Genomic DNA, 17,184 nt, shown 5'->3' on the forward strand with positions numbered 1-17,184 from the left:
ATGGGCTAGAGGGCATACCATGTGCCACGGGCTCATGTTGTGACTTGGTGCCCTGTCTCAGTGCCAGCTCCCATTTTAGGCTTCCAGGTTCATCCTTCAAAGGGTTGGAAACAGCATCACAATTTCATTCTCTCAGGAGATTTCTCAACTTTGACAAGACTGCAGGACAGACAGACCTGACCTCCATGGCCCTTTGTCCTTCAGCCATGATTAAATGAATATTCATTCTGCAGAGCATCACACCAGGCATCGTGAAAAATTATAGAAGAAGGAGGTGAAGCACTCCTGGCCTTTGAGCATCTTATCAACTTACAGGAAAGACAGAAACAGCATGCAACAAAATATATGAAAACTTAAATGTCAGCTGGATATATAGAGTTATTTATAAATTCAATTGACATAGCCTGGAAATACATATTTATGTATACATATATCTATATGTACATAAATTTAAGGCATTTCTGAAATGACTGAAGTGACTAGAATTAGAAAAAGGTAGTTTTCTATTAGCTTAGTTTTTGTCCCCCAGAAGTGACACTGAGACAAGGACTTGAGGGCAGGTAGTTTATTTGGGAGGTATAGGAAATGCCACGAAGAAGAGAGGGAAAGAATGACAGGGGAAGGAAGGCAGCCAGCAAAGGGTATGATATTGAGCCAGCTGTAAGTATGCACAGCTGGAGCTAAAGCCTATGGAAAAGTTCCGTGAAATAATTTAGAACATTTGTCCTAGACTCCCATCAGTCACTGGTTGAGGACTCCCCTCGTGGTCAGTTAATACTCTGATATTCATAGACCACCATGCTCAGACAGTGTAGTTTCTCGAAGAACAATACGAAACAAACATCATGCAAGGATATGCAGTTAACGGCAGTTCAAGGCTGGTCTTGGTAAGACCTGAGAGATACAGTAAGAAACTAACATTCTCTGCTACATTCACAGATATTGGTGAGAAAAATGGTTTTGAAAGGAGACAGGGATTTTGAATATTAGGAAGCCAGTGTCTCTAAAAATCCAAAAGTAATGGTGGGATGACATTCAAGCCACTACAATAGGCTTCCTTATACAAATTCCTCAAAAGAGTATGCCTGAAGTGGCATAGGGAAAAAGGTCTGGGTGACCCGCTGAATCAGACTGAAAATGAGGAGCAACTTGGGGTACAAGGATTCAGGTTGTGATGATTGCCCTAAGTTAGGATTCTCTGTGATTCACTAGACGTGTCTCAACTGCAAACCCTATTCGGAGTAGTGAGTAGGGTAGCCACCAGGGATTGAGAAGCAGTTACTTTATCTGTGGCATGAAGTCCAGGCACACCACAGGAAACATTTTAGAAGAATGAGATCTGAGTGTTATTGGAGATGCAATGGGTCAACAAGTCTTTCCTTCAACCCACCTAGCTCAAAGAGGTGGATGGTGGCCAACAAGCACTGGAGGTTTTATACTAGGTCTCCTGTGTTTTAAAGGATAAGACTGACAACACTGGGGCAGTGGGCATGGGGGTGCTCATGATTTGTAATATCTCTAAAATAGCTCTGATATAATACAGTCTTTTATTGAATTGCATTGTATGTATAGATCTTCTCTAAGGAGCTGATGGATGGGAAGTTAACACTGTCAAAGTAAGAAACACTGCAGAGGGCTCTTGTTTATCTGGCACTGGTTAGTTATTGACATATTGCTACAGAAGGGCTGTATCCTAGGCTTTAGCAAATGCCTCCTACAAGGACTCCTGTGTGTCAGTCTTTGTTAATGGAAATGCCTATGTTTTTTATGTAACTTTTAGGTGCCCTGGAAGATGTGCCCAGGAATGAGCTTTCTGAGACTGCATCTCAGGGTTGATTATTATTTGATATATAAAATCATACTGATATGGTTTGGCTGTGTCCCCACCCAAATATCATCTTGAATTGCAGTTCCCATAATCCCCACATGTTGTGAGAGGGACCCAGTGGGAAATAATTGAATCTGGGGGGCAGTTACCCTCATGCTGTTCTTTTGATAATGAGTGAGTTCTGTTGAGATCTGATAGTTTCATAAGGGGTTTTTCTCCCTTTGCTTAGCATTTCTGTCTCTTGCTGCCATGTGAAGGAAAATGTGTTTGCTTCCCCTTCTGGTATCATTTTAAGTTTCCTGAGGCCTCCCCAGCCATGTGCAACTGTGAGTCAATTGAATTCATTTTCTTTATAAATTACCCAGTCTTGTATATTTCTTTATAGCAGTGTGAGAACAGACTAATGCAGTAAATTGGTACTACAGAGAGTGGGTGTTGCTATAAAGATACCCAAAAATGTGAAAGCAACTTTGGAATTGGGTAACAGGCAGAGGTTGGAACAGTTTGGAGGAGTCAAAGAAGACAGGAAGATGTGAAAAAGTTTGGAGCTTCCTAGAGACTTGTTGAATGGCTTTGACCAAAATGCTGATAGTGATATAGACAATTAAGTCTAGGCTGAGGTGGTCTCAGATGGAGATGAAGAACTCCTTGGGAACTATAGCAAAGGTTACTCTTGCTAATGTTTAGCAAAAAGACTGGTGGTATTTTGCCCCTGCCCTAGAGATCTATGGAACTTTGAACTTGAGAGAGATGATTTGAAATTGGAACGTACATTTAGAGGAAAGCAGAGCATAAAAGTTTGAAAAATTTGCAGCCTGATAATGCATTAGGAAAAAAAAAAAAAACTATGTTCTTGAGAGAAAGTCAAGCTGGCTGTAGAAATTTGCATAAGTAACAAGGAACCAAATGTTAATCCCTAAGACAATAGGAAAAATGTCTCCAGGACACGTGAAAACTCTTTATAGCAGCCCCTTCCATCACAGGCCCAGAGGCCTAGGAGGCAAAAATGGGTTGGTTGGCCAGGTCCAGGACTCCCTGCTGTGTGCAGCCTAGAAACCTGATGCCCTGAGTCCCAGATGCTCCAGCAGTGGCTAAAAGGGACAAAGGAACAGCTCAGGCTGTTGCTTCAGAGGGTGCAAGCCCAAAGCCTTGGCAGCTTCCATGTGGTGTTGGGCCTGTAGGTGCACAGAAGACAAAAATTGAGGTTTGGGAACCTCTGCCTAGATTTCAGAGGATGTATGGAAACGCCTGGATGTCCAGGCAGAGGTGTGCTGCAGGTGCAGCACCTTCATGGAGATCCTCTGCTAGGGCAGTGCAGAAGGGAAATGTAGTTTTGAGCCCTTACACATAGTCCCTACTGGGGCACTGCCTAATGGAGATGTGAGAGGAGGGACTCTGTCCTCTAGACCCCAGAATAATAGATCCACAAAAAGCTCATGCTGCATACCTGGAAAAGTCACAGAAACTCAATGCCAGCCCATGAAAGCAGTTGGGAGGGGGATATGCTCTGCAAAGCAACAAAGGTAGACCTGCCTAAGGCTGTGGGAGCCTATGACATCATTGTTCCTGGATGTGAGACATGGAGTCAAAGAAGATCATTTTGTAACATTATGGTTTAATGACTGCCCTACCGGATTCTGGACTTGTGTGGGGCTTGGCCTCTTTGTTTTGGCCAATATCTTTTATTTGCAGTGGGAGTATTTACCCAGTGCCTGTACCCACATTGTATCTAGGAAGTAACTTACATACTTGCAATTTTACAGGCTCCTAAGCAGAAGGGACTTGCCTTGTCTCAGATAAGACTATGTATTCAAACTTTTGGGTTAATGCTGGAATGAACTAAGACTTTGGAGGACTGTTGGAAAGGTATAATTGTGTTTTGTAATGTGAGGACGTGATTTGGGAGGGGCCAGGGGCAGAATGATATAATTTGGCTGTGTCCCCACCCAAATCTCATCTTGAATTGTGGTTCTCATAATCCCCATATGTCATGCAAGAGACCCAGTGAGAGGTAATTGAATCATCAGGGAGGTTATCTCCATGTTTTTCTTTTTATAATGAGTGAGTTCTCATGAGATATGATTTTTTTAAGGGGTTTTTCTCTCTTTGCTTGGCACTTCTCTCTCCTGTTGCCATGTGAAGAATGACATTTGCTTCTCCTTCTGCCATGATTGTAAGTTTTCTGAGGCCTCCCCAGCCATGTGGAACTGTGTCAATTAAACCTCTTTCTTTTATAAATTACCCAGTCTTGGGTATTTCTTCATGGCAGTGTGAGAATGGAATAATACAGATATCATCTGATGTGCTCTCTTTTTTCCTATATTCTATTTAGAGATGAAGCAGAGAATATCTAGAACAGAAATGTCAGGATACATTAATAATTTGTTGACAGTTTTTATCTGCAAAAATATGTTGGGCAGTATTACGATACTCACATGCATTTTTATGTACTCAGTAACATAGAAAGGTATATCAGGGTAGATCTAGTCAGGAGAGAAAAGCTAAACCAATTACTTTAATGGAAGGAATTAATATAAAAAATTGTAACCAGGCATTGAACGGCTGAAGAGGAACAAATGGATACAAAGGTTCACAGTGGTAGTAAAATGTGGGAAGCAGCTATGCTACCACAGCTGGTGAGTACAGGGACAAAGAGACTTAAAAAATTGGATGATAGCCCCTCCAGAGGGTAAACTCAGCCATCTTAACATAGGGCATTGGATGGTAGGCTAGTCTCTCGGCGGGAATACAAGAAAACAGATACTGGAAATCTAGAGAATCTGTAAGGTTGAATCACTTGCTCTCACTAGAACCAGTTGCTGCTGTCAGGGAAGAATTACTGCTTGGGCAATGCTGATGAAAAGAAAGCAAACGAGGATCTGTGTTCTTCTCTTTAAGACAGACAGACAGACAGACACACACACACACACACACACACACACACAGAGGGCAAAAAGAGGAAGAATGTGTACTAGTGAGTGCACTAGCAGGATCAAAATACATACAAGAGCTGGCTGAGATAAGGAAGGTTGCTACTCAGTTATAAAAATAATCCTAACACTGGGAACTTTGTTCAGGGGAAATAATATTAAGAACCCTTATTTGGCTAGAGGATGGGGGGTTAGTTGGGTTCTAAAGTCAGGGAATTAGGAGAAATCACAAATAAACACTCGAATTAAAAACTAAGACCGTGAGAGCTTGTTGGAATGAAAAAAATGAATTAATGTCTCTTTGCTCATGCTCACTGTGTGATATACATATGTATACGGAGTGAAGTACAGGTGGAAAATGTTCTCCATCTATCTATGTTATTCGTTTCTCTCCCACCCTTCTGCATAATAACCAAGCATTGAGAGAGGAATTCACATAAGTTATGTGTATACAACTTTGACTTAAATTATACCAGGCATGTGCTAAGTACCCTATGTCATGTGCAATATTACCCGATGATTACATTGATCCTAGAAATTATATTATTATTCCTCCATAACAGAAAAGAGATTGGATGTTCAGGAAAGTTAAATTAACTAATGTGCTATGGGCACAGCTGGTGAAAAATAGGACCTTAATTTCAAATATTTTGCCTAAAAACCTATAGTCTTATGCTCTCTTATAGTATAATCTTTTTCTTCACTCAGTGATTCTGACTTGATTTCATGTATAAGATAAATCATATTATCATCTCTATCAGCAAGAATTGAAACCTACATGAAATGATATCTAAAAATACAGTAAACTTTCACTATCTAATATGGTAGTGCAAGTTTACCGTACCTGCACATGTGACTATTTAAGCTCAAATTAATTAAGATTAAGTAAAATTTGAAATTTAGTTTTTTAATTATAGTAGCTTCATTTCAGGAACTCAAAGCTACCAGTGGCTAGTGACTTCTGTATTAGACAGCACAGAACATTCCCATCATGGCATGAAGCACTGCAATAGAACTATAGTGAATGATCAAAGTATAACTCAGAAACCTTGTTTCCAACCCCAACTACGTAAACAAGTCTACAAAATAACTGGCTAGCATCATGATGACAGGATCAAGTCCACATATAACAATACTACTAACCTTAAATGTAAATGAGCTAAATGTTTCAGTTAAAAGACACAAAATGGCAATGTGAATAAAGAACCAAGACCCATCAGTATGCAGTCTTCAAGAGACCCGTCTCACATACAAAGACACACATAGGCTCAAAATAAAGGGATGAAGGAAAATTTACCAAGCAAATGCAAAACAGAAAAAAGCAAGGGTTGTAATCCTAATTTCCAGCAAAATAGACTTTAAACTGCCAAAGATAAAAAAAGACAAAGAAGGGCATTATGTAATGGTAAGGGTTCAATTCAACAAGAAGAGCTAACCGTCCTAAATATATATGTAACCAACACAGGAACACTCAGGCTTACAAAGTAAGTTCTTAGAGACCTTCAAAGAGACTTAGACTCTCACACAGTAGTAGTGGGAGACTTTAACACCACACTAACAATATTAGACAGATCATAGAGAGAGAAAATTAACTAAGATATTCAGGACCTGAACTCAGCTTGGCATTAAGTTGACCTGATAGCTACCTACAGAATCTTCACCCCAGAACAACAGAATGTACATTCTTCTCATCACTTACTCTACAATTGACCACATAATTGGAAGTGACACTCTCCTCAGCAAATGTAAAAAAAACTGAAATCATAACAGCCCTTCTCTCAGACCACAGGGGAATCAAATTAAAACCCAAGATTAAGAAATTCACTCAAAACCACACAACTATGTGGAAATTGAACAACCTGCTTCTGAATGACTCCTTGGTAAATAATGAAATTAAGGCAGAAATCAAGAAGTTCTTTGAAACTAATGAAAACAAAGATACAGTGTACCAGAATCTCTGGATGCAGCCAAGGCAGAGTTTAGAGAGATATTTATAGCACTAAATGCCCACATCCAAAAGCTAGAAAGATCTCAAGTTAACAACCTAAAATCAATTAAAACAACTAGAGAACCAAGAGCAAAGAAACCCCGAAGATAGAAAAAGACAAGAAATAACCAAGAACAGAGCTGAACTAAAGGATATAGAGACATAAAAAACACTTCAAAGAATCAATGAAACCAGGAGCTGGGGTTTTGAAAAAAATTAATAAAATAGATAAACCCTTAGCTAGACTAATAAAGAAGAAAAGAAAGAAAAATCAAATGAACACAATTAGAAATGGTAAGGAGAATATCCCCACTGACCTCACAGAAATACAAGCAAACCATTAAAAAATACTATAAACACCTTAATGCACATAAACTAGAAAATCTAGAAGAAATGGATAAATTCCTGGACATATACACCCTCTCAAGCCTGAATCAGAAAGAAATTGTATCCCTGAATAGACGAATAATTAGTTTTGAAAATTGAGGCAGTAACAAATAGCCTACTGACTGAAAAAAGCCTAGGACCAGATGGATTCACAGCTGAATTCTACCAGAGGTACAAAGAAGAGCTGATACCATTCCTACTGAAACTATTCCAAAAATCTGAAAAGAAGGAACTCTTCTCTAACTCATTCTATGAGACCAGCATCATCCTGATACCAAAACCTGGCAGAGATACAACAAAAAAATAGCAAGCTTTAGGCTAGTATCCTTAATGGGTATCGATGTGAAAACTGTCAACAAAATGCTGGCAAGCTGAATCCAGCAGCACATCAAAAAGCTTATCCACCACAATCAAGAAGGCTTCATCCCTGGGTTGCAAGGTAGTTCAACATATGCAAATCGGTAAATATGATTCATCAAATAAGCAGGGCTAAAGACAAAAGCCACATGATTATCTGAATAGATGCATAAAAAGCCTTTGATGAAAATTAACATTCCTTCATTTTAAAAACCCTTAATAAACTAGGTATTGAAGGGACATACCTCAAAATAATAACCCATATATGACAAACCCACAGCAAATCTCATACTGAATGGGAAAAAGCTGAAAGCATTCCCCCTGAAAACCAGCAGAAGACAAGGTTGCTGTATATTGCCACTTCTGTTCAAGATAGTATTGGCAGTTCTGGCCAGGGGAATCAGGCAAGAGAAAGAAATAAAGGGTATTCAAATAGTAAGAGAGGAAGTCAGACTATCTTTGTTTGCAGATGACATGATCCTGTATCTGGAAAACCTGTGTTCTCAGCCCAAGAGCTTCTTAAGCTGAAAAGCAATTTCCACAAACTCTCAGGATACAAAGTTAATGTGCAAAAGTCACTAACGTTCCTATACACCAACAACAGACAAACCAAGAGCCAAATCACAAGTACATTTCCATTTACAACTGCCACAAGAAGAATAAAATTCCTAGGAATATAGCTAACAAGGGAAGTGAATGACCTCTTCAAGGAGAACTACAAACCACTGCTCAAAGAAATCAGAGAAGACAGAACAAATGGAAAATCATTCATTCCATGTTCACAGAGAAAAAGAAGTAATATTGTGAAAATGTCCTTACTGCCAAAATCACTTTATAGATTCAGTGCTATTTCCATTAACTTACCACTGACATTCTTCACAAAATTAGAAAAAAGTATTTTGAAATTTATACAAAACCAAAAGAGCCTAAATGGTCAAGGGAATTCCAAGCAAAAAGAACAAAGCTGGAGGCATCACAGTACCCAACTTCAAACTATATTATAGGGCTCGGTAACCAAAACAGCCTGGTTCTGATACAAGAACAGACACACAGACCAATGAAACAGAATAGAGAACCCAGAAATAAGACCACATTCCTACAACCATCTGATCTTTGACAAACCTGACAAAAACAAGCAATGGGGAAAGAATTTCCTATTCAATAAACAGTGCTGGGAGAACTGGCTAGCCATATGCAGAAAATTGAAATTGGATCCCTTCCTTACACCATATACAAAAACCAACTCAAGATGAATTAAAGAGTTAAATGTAAAACCTACAACTATGAAAACCCTAGAAGAAAACCTTGGCAATACAATTCAGGGCATAGGCATAGGCAAAGATTTCATGATGAAGGTACTAAAAGCAATTGCAACAAAAGCAAAAATAGACACATGAGATCTAATTAAACTAAAGAGCTTCTGCACAGCAAAATAAACCATCAATAAATTAAACAGACAACCTACAGAATGGGAGACAAATTTTGCAACATATCCATCTGACAAACATCTAATATCCATCATTTATAAGGAACTTAAACAAGTTTACAAGAAGAAATCAACCCCGTTAAAAAGTAGGCAAAGGACAAGAACAGACATTTCTCAAAAGAAGACGTACATGTGGCCAACTAACATATGAAAAAATAACTCAACATCACTGATCATTAGAGAAATGTAATTCAAAACCACAGTGAGATACCATCTCATATCAGTCAGAATGACTATTATTATTAGGTTGGTGCAAAAGTAATTGTGACTCTGTCATGGAAATTAATGGCAAAAGCCACAATTACTTTTGCACCAACCTTATAAAAAGTCAAAAAAAAACACATGCTGGTGATGTTGTGAAGAAAAAGGAAATCCTGTCACATTGTTGGTAGGAGTGTAAGTTAGTTCAGTCGTTATGGAAGACAGTATGGCGATTCCTGAAAGGACCTTGAAGCAGAATATCTTTCAACCCAGCAATCTCATTACTCAGTATATACCCAAAGTAGTATATATTGTTGTATTATAAAGATACATGTGCGTGCATATTTTCTGCCGCGCTATCCACAATAGCACAGACGTGAAATCAGCCTAAATGCCATTAATGACAGACTAAAGATAATTTGGCGCATATACAGCATGAAACGCTATGCAGCCATAAAAAGATCATGTTCTTCACGGGGACATTGAATGGATTTGGAAACTGTTATCCTCAGCAAACTAACATAGGAACAGAAAACCAAACACCCTGTATTTTCACTTAGAAGTGGGAGCTAAAAGATGAGAACACATGGACACATGGGGCCGGGAAGCACACACTGGAGCCTGTTGGAGAATGGAGGGTAGAAGGAGGGAGAACATCAGTAAGAGCAGCTGTCAGATGCTGGGCTTAATACCTTGGTGATGGGATGATCTGTGCAGCAAACCACAGTGGCACGCTTTTGCCTATGTAACAAACCTGCGCATCCTGCATATGTATCCCTGAACTTAAAATAAATGTTAGAAAAAAACCTAGTCATCAAACCTAGCTCTGTGCTTGATTAGCTGTGGATCCATAGGTGGGTTACTTAACATCTCTGTGCCTTTGTTGCTCCATCTGTGAAACAGGGATAGTGAAGACGGCACATCACAGGGTTCAAGTGAGAATTAAATGCAACACTATTTATAAAGTTATTAATGCTGTATATGGCACATTGTGAGTTCTAATACATGCTCCCTAAAATGGAAGAGGTTCTCTCTCTTAGTTTCTAAATGCTGTGCCATATCTGTTTTCTCCCTGATATTGATAATTTATGTTTGGAGTACTTCGTGGAGGCAGGGAATCCTGCATTAGCTCACAAGGTCACTTTATTTAACATACATTTATACAACTCATACCGTGTACTAGGGTCTGATGTAAGCACTGAACACATAGTTATTTCATTCTCCACACAATCCTATGTGGTAGATATCCCATACAAAAGTCTCTGCATTTCTATACCTGCCACATTTTGTGACTTATTTTGATAAGTCCTGTGGGAGTGGGGAGGGGAAATTCAAGATGAAAGAATAAGATTCTTCCCTTAAGGCAGAGGGTAGAGAAACAAATACTTGTAGAGGGTATATTATCTCAGGCTAGATATTTTGTGTGTATTATTTAATTTCAAGCAACAATTCTGTGTGATAGCTGATACTCCCATTTTGTAGATGTGGAAATAAGCTAAAGAGGTTTTTTGTTATAACTGGCATTGCACAGCCAGTTCATTGTGAGGAATGGGATTCCAACCCAGGCCTGATTTCAGACCCTGTACACTTTTCACTGCATCTTGATATCTGTTAATAGGAAAGGTAATGTGCATATATAAATAAAATGTAAGGTATAGATTTAAAAAATATATAGATAAATTGTCCTCGGAGATAAGGGGAGTAATCAATAAGCCAAGAAGTTCCTGGGACGCTTCATTAAAGAGGGAGCATTTGAAATAGGATCTGAAAATGAGCAGGTTGTAGGCTGGGTGAGTTTGGGAGAAGGAGATTTTAGGTAGAGGGAAGATCACAACCAAAGGCTCTGATAGGATCAGGAGAACATGTGTAGTTGGCAGTAATGGAGCAAGGAGGTGAAACTGCCCGAGTAAGAAGCAATATCTTTCACCAACATTGTTTAGAATTGCCAGAGCATGATCATAATAAAGAGCAAGCTGACTCTTACTTTATTTATTGCTTTTAAACTCTACAGATAATGTACCTGCTTTATTATGTGTATCCAGGACAGACCACTCCTATCAACCTGTATTCTTTGGTATGCCACTGGATTTGTTGAAATTAAGTTCCTCTTGAATTCTGTTCTCTGTAAGTCTTTCTTGGTAGCGCTCCAATTTCTACGATTTCTAGCCTGTGTTATTCCCAGCCTGTGTTATTTCTGGCTTGCGCTCTTCACTATGTGATTTTTACCCTGTGTTCCAGGAAGACAGGTTCTTTCAGGGGCAAAGAGTTAGCCCTAGGCTTTCTGTAGGTTTTGGAAAAGAAGGATCACAAGTGGAACCAGGTGTCTCTCGTATTCCAGGTCTGGCATTCTTCTGCCTCAGGCAGGAAGCCTGTCTAAAATAAAAACTTTCTTCAGGATCTGAGTGATATCCACAAGCAATGCTAGATTGAACTAAAGGGCATGGGCCATGGCACTGCAAGAATCTTCTTAGAACTTTTGTCACTTGGTGGGAAGTTAAGAGTGGGCTGACTTGAACCTTGAAACAGTTAAAGGGAAGACCATGTGGTTGAAACCCTCTCTACCCCCATCCCCCTGGCCTTTCCTTGACTACCACCCTGGGGTAAGGGAAGGAGGATCTCCTACTAATTTTCAACTGCGTTTTGCTCTCTGTTATGTAGTATTTCAGTGACATCATCCACTCAGGAGAGTTGGGGCGAGGCTGGCTGAGGTTTTCAAGGAGCTGAGTTTTGAGTTCAGGTGCTCATGTAGCAGTGGAATGATGCCTCCTGACCTTTCAGACCTTTGAGACCTCTGGGCGGTCTTAGAAATCACCTCAAGCCTCCATCCAGTCCAGGATACGACTGCCTAGGGGAATTCCAGGGAAAGGTGGCAGGTAGAGTATCCTTTCTGAGTTTTATTCTCATCCTCCTTTCCCTTCTTTCTCTGTGTCTGTGTTGCTCCATTGTGTCTCCTCCTCGAGATTCCCAAGAACATTGATGCCAAAGTATTTATTTTATGTTCTTGTCAACAGAGATACCATGGACTTTAAGGTGATGAATACCACAATGAGCTCACTACAAGATCTCAAAGATTCCAAGCCACTGGCTATTCCAAAGCATAAAGCCACCCTTCAGGAGAAGCGTTGGGAGGCAGGCTGAGGGGAGGTAAGGAATCATCCACTCTTCCCTCTGCCCCTTGACTCCATCAGCCTTTCACTATCAGATTGTTTGGGCTCTTTCCTGATGAGCATTTTTCTTTGTGTTCTTCCTTAGGCCCTGAGTTTTTGCCAGAGGATGGATCACCCCTTTGGGTGTCCTGGGAGCCACTGAAGCATAGTGAGGAAGGTGTTGCAGATGCACAGGACAGAAACCCAGAAACTGGAACCAACAGGCACCTAAAGTTGACTCGCACCCAGCATCCCTGCAGACTGATGTTCTCTGAGCTGTAGTTCTTCACTGGACTGTTTTTCCTTTGCTATCACCTGCCTAACACATAGTGCTGGATGCTTTTGACTGGTTGGATTTCTTTTTTTTTTTTCCTGTATTTTTTCTTTCCTTGATTCTGGGAATTATAAAAAAAAATTGCTTTAAAAAGTATTATTCTGTGCTGAAATTAGCCTTGTTTATGAAGAAGTTTTATCCCTAGGGATTTCCTGAATTGCAGCCCCAGGTTACCTGGTAAATAGGGCTGTGTTGTTTGATTTGTATAGTACTGATCTGTAGGTTAAAATACATTTCCTTTCTTTTGTTTCATTCTTTTTTTAAAAAGTTTGGATCCAGGTAGTGGCCTGAGTCACATTTGCTTAGCTACTGAAGCGATCTCAACGTGGTATCGCTTAGATTTGAAACATAATCAAACATACATTATACCTGAGGCTCTTGCACACTATTTGACGTATATGTTACACTACAAAGAAACACAAACCTTGTGGCTTGAAATTTAATTCCTGTTTGATCCTGCAGCTAGAATGCTAAAGAAATTGTAAATATCAAAAGTGGCTTCAAATACCCTGAATGTAAGCTAGTCAACAGTAAGTGGATGGTTTCAGAATACCATTTTCTAAGACAAAGCAGGAATTAGAGATCTACTGCCCACATCCACAATGTTGCTCAGGTCTGTCTGTGGATCTGTCCATTTTGGAGTAAAGAACAAGGCATGCTTCTGTGATTGTGCTTACGAAAACTGTGGTGTTTCCGATTTATGTTTTGTAATTGTGCCTGCCTTGCAATAAAACACCTTCAGTTGACTCAGCAATAAGGTCTCTGTCAATTTCCTGCAAAACTGTGTCTTTAGTAGCTTTCTAAGAAAGTCCAGTGTAGACCTATCAGTGGTTGACCTGTTAGACATTTCAGCTGGACCTAGCATTATTGCTCTTTCAGAAATAGCACCAGAGCTGTCCATTGTCTACACATGTGGTCAGTTATATGGTCAGCTTCTCAATTTTTCTTATTACCATCAGCTACAGAAATCTCTAGTCACAGCCTAACCCTGTTACGTAGATGTGCGGCCATCTGCCATCGTGTTCTAACTCTGGAGTCCCTATTTATTTCTGAGACTCTAGGACAAGCCAAAAACCCTCTGGACCTCAGTGTCTTCATAAACAAAATGGGGATAATGATACTTCCTGTGATTGTGGTGATAAGTGCCTGTAAAAGGGCATTACATAGATGGTACTTTGAACATTGTAAATTCATTTGGATGTGGCAATACTCAATGAATGGTGGCTATTTTATTTGTTAATAAAGAATGAATTTCTAAATCTCTTGCAGCTGATCTTTAGTTGAGAACACTGAGTAACCTCTGAGTGATTTCTTAGGCCTCTTTACTTAAAGCCCTTGGAAAAAAACGTGAAGATTCATGAGGCAGAAGTCTGGAGTGGAGAATCTGCTGCTGCCTTCCTTGGCCACATAACCAAATACCTCAATTCCTTAATTCCTCCTTCTGAAAATTGGGCAGATGTTTTACCCCCTTCACAGCGATGACACTCTCTGGTTCTCAGAAAAGTATATACTATCCTGTTCTCAAAAAATCATTTACAACTTGTTTACAACTTTTCTACTTGTTTACAGCTTCAAGCCCATGTCATCCAAGAGGAGGTGAGTATCTCCCTATATACTGACAAAGAGCTCTTTAACTAAGGAGAATAATCCAAACCATCAAAAACCACCTCACACTAGATCTGTCACTTTAGTGGAAAGCACTTCTGAGAGAACGCTGGTATTCTCTACCACCACACCTGGGATTTTGGGGTGATCAAAATGTGCAGCAAAGACAAGAGCTGACACAATTCATTTTGGACTGGGTGGCAAATAGAACAGTTGTTCCCTGATTGCCATGGTACAGATTATTGTCCCACAGACATTATCCCTGGACTTCAAGACATGCACAGTAGAAAGAATATTTTCTACTTTTTACCCTGAAGTTATTAAAATGACAATAATAATTGCAGCAGCACGTTAACAGTTATTGAGCACTTACTGTAGGTTGGGCATTAGGCAAAACATTACGAGCTCTGACTAATTTCATCATCAGAGGGACTGCATGAGTAGGTACTCTCATTACCCCCATTGCTTACATGAAAAACTGAGCCATGGAGTGGTTAGGTAAGTGAGCCAGACCACCCCGTTGGTATGAGGCATAGCTGGATGAATCGGTTAGATTGTCCTGACTCCAGAGCTTGAACTCTTCACTGCCATGCTCAGCTGCTTCCTCACTTGGGCTTCTGTCCCTGTCTGATTGCTTACTGGCTTGTGACTTTAAACCTCACCTTTGGAATTTCGTTGTCCGTATTTGTAATTTAGGTCTATTAATTCTCATTCTCTCTTGCCTGCTTCCCACAATTATTGCCTATGCTCTTGGAAAATGTGTTCCACCTAACATGAAAAACAAATATTTTTTAAATAATTTTTTTAAATTAAATTCACTTCTGGATGAGATCTAGGTTAAACCTACCTTATGCTGAATTCTGGTTTCCATTTAGCAGTTTGAGGTTTCAGCATATCGTATCTAGAGGAAGTCCTAAGGGTTGTGAATGTTTAGCCCAAAAGCTATATGACACGTAAGAGTCCCAAGCTAAAAGAGAAACAATATTAGATTCTTGAGCAAAACAATGTCAACTCTAACCTTAGTTCCCAAAGTCTCGATCAAAGGATGTCATTTATGTCAGACTGAAATAACCTCTTTCCACTTCCCTCCAACAGTTTATCCAGAGGTTGGTGATATGGTGTGTCTGTTTGAAGAACCACTGGAATTGAAAGCAGGTTACATATTTGTAAGCAGGTTGTAGCGGCTGCAATTGGCATCCTGTCCAAATTTTTTAGGGCTTCCTTTAACTGGGGCACCATAGTATATCACAGGCCGGAAGTGCTAGGGCATGTATTCCCTGCCCCACTGAAACTAGCCCTCAGCCAATGGCTGAAGAGATGTGTGATGTCAATACTCCAGCTCCCTCACCCCTTGGTGGACTGAATGAGGCATGTTCTATACTGGCTCTGAGTTCTGTGAGGCGATGCTCCAGTTGCTCATGCTGTTAACTAGTTGTTAGCCACCTTTTATTCTCTATCTCACGCTCTTATCCACTCTTAACCAGTGCTCCCTAGAATCACTTACCCAATAAGTAATTTGCGCAACAATTCTTATCTTAGAGTCTGCTTCTGGGAGAAGCCCAAGCAAATTCAAAGTTCTGGTGCTGGTCAGTTACAGGTATAATAAAGCACCAGAGGAAATACAGCAGTATTATTCAAGACTAAATGGTCTCTTTTTTTCTTTTTCTACTGATACTCTGCTCGTATCAGAGGGATTAAGAACAGAAATGAGGGCCTTATAAACCTGAGACACATTTGCCAGAGAACAATTTTCTTCTTGCAAAATAGGCACCTTCACAAGTTATGAGATATTTTTCCTTTAAATGAAAGACTCGACTAACGTGCTAATAATACCAGGCAAGAGTCACCTGATGGCAAATCAAATTACAATTCACAGGCTAGAGCAAGTCATTAAATATAAGGGAGTAATGGGAAAAGGAGAGAGTCACAATCCCAAAGCCCCTCTCTCACCTCTCAAGGACTCCTGTTTGCCTGTGAATCACTTCTGCTTCAATTAACATTGATTGAGCTTGCCTAGAGTGCCTGGCTCTTGTCAAATCCCATTACAGGAGACTCCAAGATACTATCTGTCGCAAACCTTTGTTGTACGGAGACGTTTTTGTGGGAATATTGAATATGGCATGGAGTAGCTAACACATTGATCAGGGATGTAATACAAGAGGTTTGCTTTTTCTAGTGTGGCAGTATTATAAATAGGATTTCATTTTGCCATTATTATTATCAACTAGAGCCAATTTTCTAAGTTCAAGTTATGATGCTCTAAAAAGCATGTCAGACTGACCTACTACTGCTTTTAGAAATAAACATCGAAAATCTCAATCCTGTAAAGTGAGAAAATGTGACTGAATCTTTGTTATAGACATCACACACTGAATTTACTTGTTTTGTTGGAAGGAGACACACAGAGAAACGTGTTTTCTCTATGGGGTTCTCAGTAAAGGAGTCTCTGTTTATTTTATCTGAGATGTAAAAGGAATTAATAGTATTTATCAGTCTGTTTTACGTCTTTTCGTCTCACTCTTGCAAAGATCTTGGAGGGTGGGGCTATATTGTATGCTTCTTTGTTTTCAGAATGTGATTGATAACAGAGCTTTCTTCATATTCAGTATCTACTCCTTCTTTACTTGAAATAAACTAGATGATGGAAACTGTTTATTTTATAGATTTCCTATGGAATTTTAAGCCATTAGTAGTGTGTACCCAGCCTTGTGCTTACTGGAGGAGGGAAGGAAAATCAAAATCCGATCCTTGGATGCGTGCTTAGATGTTGACGGGCTAGATTCCCGTGAGGAAAAAAATCAAAGAATAACATTGTTTCTAGGATGTTTTTTATGACCAAGAACATTTTTTGCAGTGACACACTATTATAGGTACCTTTTTAATGCTTGCATTTTAATCTTATTTTTAATTTTTAGAAAAACAT

General features: G+C 39.6%; 1 protein-coding gene and 1 long non-coding RNA gene across 4 annotated transcripts in view; both read left to right on the forward strand.

The window, feature by feature from the left end:
* Positions 1–17,184, forward strand: part of RBMS3 (RNA binding motif single stranded interacting protein 3) — a 1,456,421-nt gene that overhangs the window by 181,212 nt on the left and 1,258,025 nt on the right. The gene's annotated exons all lie outside the window — the stretch shown is intronic.
* LOC141585632 (uncharacterized) lies at positions 9,276–13,413 on the forward strand. The gene is made up of 3 exons (XR_012519219.1): positions 9,276–12,049; positions 12,188–12,320; positions 12,429–13,413. It is a non-coding gene; the product is annotated as an uncharacterized LOC141585632 (long non-coding RNA).

Source organism: Saimiri boliviensis, chromosome 9, assembly GCF_048565385.1.
Source record: "Saimiri boliviensis isolate mSaiBol1 chromosome 9, mSaiBol1.pri, whole genome shotgun sequence".
Lineage (NCBI taxonomy): Eukaryota > Metazoa > Chordata > Mammalia > Primates > Cebidae > Saimiri > Saimiri boliviensis.